Below are 5018 nucleotides of genomic sequence, written 5' to 3' on the forward strand. Positions count from 1 at the left end.
CTGAACCTGAAAGGACCTTGAAAAGAAAGCTCAGAGAAGCCAAAGCACAACTCTCTTTAGAGCACCTGACCGAATTCTTCAAAGAAGAAGAACTCATGGCAGCCGAAAACAACAACAATGCCAACAATGCAAGGAAGGTGCTGGGTGACTTTACTGCACCTACTCCCGACTTCTATGGGAGAAGCATCTCTATCCCTGCCATTGGAGCAAACAACTTTGAGCTTAAGCCTCAATTAGTTTCTCTAATGCAACAGAATTGCAAGTTCCATGGACTTCCATTGGAAGATCCTCATCAGTTTTTAGCTGAATTCTTGCAAATCTGTGACACTGTTAAGACTAATGGGGTTGACCCTGAGGTCTACAGACTTATGCTATTCCCTTTTGCTGTAAGAGACAGAGCTAGAACATGGTTGGACTCTCAACCTAAAGAAAGCCTGGACTCTTGGGAAAAGCTAGTCAATGCCTTCTTGGCAAAGTTCTTTCCACCTCAAAAATTGAGTAAGCTTAGAGTGGAAGTCCAAACCTTCAGACAGAAGGAAGGAGAATCCCTCTATGAAGCTTGGGAAAGATACAAACAATTAATCAGAAAGTGTCCTTCTGATATGCTTTCTGAATGGAGCATCATAGGTATTTTCTATGATGGTCTCTCTGAACTATCCAAGATGTCTTTGGATAGCTCTGCTGGAGGATCTCTTCATTTGAAGAAGACGCCTGCAGAAGCTCAAGAACTGATTGAAATGGTTGCAAATAACCAATTCATGTACACTTCTGAAAGAAATCCTGTGAACAATGAGACTAGTCAGAAGAAAGGAGTTTTTGAGATTGACACTCTGAATGCCACAGTGGCTCAGAACAAAATATTGACTCAACAAGTCAATATGATTTCTCAAAGTCTGTCTGGAATGCAAAATGCACCAAGCAGTACTAAGGAAGCTTCATCTGAGGAAGAAGCTTATAATCCTGAGAACCCTTCAATGGAAGAGGTGAATTACATGGGAGAACCCTATGGAAACACCTATAATCCTTCATGGAGAAATCATCCAAATTTCTCATGGAAGGATCAACAGAGACCTCAACAAGGTTTCAATAATAATAATGGTGGAAGAAACAGGTTTAGCAATAGCAAGCCTTTTCCATCATCTTCTCAGCAACAGACAGAGAGTTCTAAGCAGAATAACTCTGACTTAGCAACCATGGTCTCTGATCTAATCAAAACCACTCAAAGTTTCATGACTGAAACAAGGTCTTCCATCAGAAATTTGGAAGGACAAGTGGGTCAGCTGAGCAAGAAAATTACTGAACTCCCTCCTAGTAATCTCCCAAGCAATACAGAAGAAAATCCAAAAGGAGAGTGCAAGGCCATCAACATGGCTGAATTCTGGGAGGAAGAAGAGGCAGTGAACGCCACTGAGGAAGACCTCACTGGACGTCCACTGGCCTCCAATGAGGAACCATGGGAATCTGAGGCTCAAAATGAGACCATAGAGATTCCATTGGACTTACTTCTACCATTCATGAGCTCTGATGAGTATTCTTCCTTTGAAGAGGATGAGTATGTCACTGAAGAGCAAGTTGCTAAATACCTTGGAGCAATCATGAAGCTAAATGACAAGTTATTTGGAAATGAGACTTGGGAGGATGAATCCCCTTTGCTCACCAAGGAACTGGATGACTTGTCTAGGCAGACACTGCCTCAAAAGAGGCAAGATCCTGGGAAGTTTTCTATACCTTGTACCATAGGCACCATGACCTTCAAGAAGGCCTTGTGTGACTTAGGGTCAAGTGTAAACCTCATGCCCCTCTCTGTAATGGAGAAGTTAGGGATCTTTGAGGTGAAAGCTGCAAAAATCTCACTAGAGATGGCAGACAACTCAAGAAAACAAGCCTATGGACTTGTAGAGGATGTTCTGGTTAAAGTTGAAGACCATTACATCCCTACTGATTTCATAGTCCTAGAGACTGGGAAGTGCATGGATGAATCCATCATCCTTGGCAGACCCTTCCTAGCCATAGCAAGGGCTGTGATTGATATTGATAGAGGAGAGTTGATCATTCAAGTGAATGAAGAATCCTTGGTGTTTAAGGCCCAAGGGTATCCCTCTGTCATCATGGAGAGGAAGCATGCAGAGCTTCTCTCAAAACAGAGCCAAACTGAGCCCCCACAGTCAAACTCTAAGTTTGGTGTTGGGAGGCCACAACCAAACTCTAAGTTTGGTGTTGAACCCCCACATTCAAACTCTAAGTTTGGTGTTGGGAGGTTCCAACACGGTTCTGAGTATCTGTGAAACTCCATGAGAGTCCTCTGTCAAGCTAGTGACAATAAAGAAGCGCTTGTTGGGAGGCAACCCAATGTTTTATAATTAACTATTTTCTTTTGTTATTTTATGTCTTTTGTAGGTTGATGATCATAAGAAGTCACAAAATCCATGAAAAAAGCAAAAACAGAATGAAAAACAGGAAGAAAAATAGCACACCCTGGAGGACGCACCCACTGGCGTTTAAACGCCAGTGAGGTTAGCTGTTGGGCGTTTAACGCCCAGTCTGGCACCATTCTGGGCTTTTAACGCCAGAAAGGGGCACCAGACTGGCGTTAAACGCCAGAAAGGGGTAAGATGCTGGCGTTAAACGCCAGAAATGGGCACCAGCCCGGCGTTTAACGCCAGAAATGGCACAAAACGTGATTTTGCATGCCATTTGGTGCAGGGATGACTTTTCCTTGACACCTCAGGATCTGTGGACCCCACAGGATCCCCACCTACCCTACCACTCTCTCTCTTCTTCACCAATCACCTCAATACCTCTTCCCCAAAAACCCTTCACCTATCAAATCCCATCTTTCTCTTCACCACTCACATCCATCCTTCAAAAAACCCCACCTACCCCACCATTCAAATTCAAACCACTTTCCCACCCAAACCCACCCTCAAATGGCCGAACATCCCTCTTCCCCTCTCCTATATAAACCCTCCTTCACTCCTTCATTTTCACACACCTTAAACACCACTTCTTCTCCCTTTTGGCCGAACCACAAAGCCATCTCCCTCTCCTCCATTTCTTCATCTTCTACTCTCTTCTTTCTTCTTTTGCTCGAGGACGAGCAAATATTTTAAGTTTGGTGTGGTAAAAGCATTGCTTTTTGTTTTTCCATAACCATTTATGGCATCCAAGGCCGGAGAAACCTCTAGAAAGAGGAAAGGGAAGGCAAAGGTTTCCACCTCCGAGTCATGGGAGATGGAAAGATTCATCTCAAGGGTGCATCAAGACCAATTCTATGAAGTTGTAGCCTTGAAGAAGGTGATCCCCGAGGTCCCTTTTTCACTCAAAAAGGGTGAATATCCGGAGATCCGACATGAGATCCGAAGAAGAGGTTGGGAAGTTCTTACCAACCCCATTCAACAAGTCGGAATCTTGATGGTTCAAGAGTTCTATGCCAATGCATGGATCACCAAGAACCATGACCAAAGTGTGAACCCGAATCCAAAGAATTATCTTACTATGGTTCGGGGGAAATACTTGGATTTTAGTCCGGAAAGTGTGAGGGTGGCGTTCAACTTGCCTATGATGCAAGGAGATGAACATCCTTACACTAGAAGGGTCAACTTTGATCAAAGGTTGGACCAAGTCCTCACAGTCATATGTGAAGAGGGCGCCCAATGGAAGAGAGATTCAAGAGGAAAGCCGGTTCAATTGAGAAGGCATGACCTCAAACCCATGGCTAGAGGATGGTTAGAGTTTATACAACGCTCAATCATTCCCACTAGCAACCGGTCCGAAGTTACCATAGACCGGGCTATCATGATCCATAGCATCATGATTGGAGAAGAAATAGAGGTTCATGAGGTTATAGCCCAAGAACTCTATAAGGTGGCAGACAAGTCCTCTACCTTGGCAAGGTTAGCCTTTCCTCATCTCATTTGTCACCTCTGTTATTCAGTTGGAGTTGACATAGAGGGAGACACCCCCATTGATGAGGACAAGCCCATCACTAAAAAGAGGATGGAGCACACAAGAGATCCCACTCATCATGAGATCCCTGAGATTCCTCAAGGGATGCACTTCCCTCCACAAGACTATTGGGAGCAATTAAACACCTCCCTAGGAGAATTGAGTTCCAACATGGGACAACTAAGGGAGGAGCACCAAGAACACTCCATCATCCTCCATGAAATTAGAGAAGATCAAAGAATGATGAGAGAGGAGCAACAAAGACAAGGAAGAGACATTGAGGAGCTCAAGCACTCCATAGGATCTTCAAGAGCAAGAAAGAGCCGCCATCACTAAGGTGGACCCGTTCCTTGATTTCCTTGTTCTTTATTCTTCTGTTTTTCGAATTTTATGCTTATGTTTATCCATGTTTGTGTCTTGTGATCATTAGTGTCTTAGTGTCTATGCCTTAAAGTTATGAATGTCCTATGAATCCATCACCTTTCTTAAATAAAAATGTGCTTAATTGATAAAAGAAAGAATTGCATGAATTTTGAATTTTATAACAGTTTAATTATTTTGATGTGGTGGCAATATTTTTGTTTTCTGAATGTATGCTTAAACAGTGCATATGTTTCTTGAATTTGTGGTTCATGAATGTTGGCTCTTGAAAGAATGATGAAAAAGGAGAGATGTTACTGAGGATCTGAAAAATCATAAAAATGATTCTTGAAGCAAGAAAAAGCTATGAAAAAAAAATCGAAAAAAAGAGAAAAAGAAAAGAAAACGAGAAAAAGAAAGAGAAGAAAGAAAAATAAAGTTGTGATCCAAGGCAATAAGAGTGTGCTTAAGAACCCTGGACACCTCTAATTGGGGACTTTAGCAAAGCTGAGTCACAATCTGAAAAGGTTCACCCAATTATGTGTCTGTGGCATGTATGTATCCGGTGGAAATACTGGAAGACAGAGTGCTTTGGGCCACAGCCAAGACTCAATAAGTAGCTATGTTCAAGAATCATCATACTCTACTAGGAGAATCAATAACACTATCTGGATTCTGAGTTCCTAAAGAAGCCAATCATTCTGAATTTCAAA

At 42.6% G+C, this 5018-nt stretch overlaps 1 non-coding gene across 1 annotated transcript; it reads right to left on the reverse strand.

The window, feature by feature from the left end:
- Positions 1–500: 500 nt before the first annotated feature.
- LOC114926220 (small nucleolar RNA R71) lies at positions 501–608 on the reverse strand. Its single transcript, XR_003816657.1, has one exon. It is a non-coding gene; the product is annotated as a small nucleolar RNA R71 (small nucleolar RNA).
- Positions 609–5018: the final 4410 nt, after the last annotated feature.

The sequence above is a fragment of the Arachis hypogaea genome, unplaced genomic scaffold, assembly GCF_003086295.3.
Source record: "Arachis hypogaea cultivar Tifrunner unplaced genomic scaffold, arahy.Tifrunner.gnm2.J5K5 arahy.Tifrunner.gnm2.scaffold_26, whole genome shotgun sequence".
In the NCBI taxonomy this organism is placed as follows: domain Eukaryota; kingdom Viridiplantae; phylum Streptophyta; class Magnoliopsida; order Fabales; family Fabaceae; genus Arachis; species Arachis hypogaea.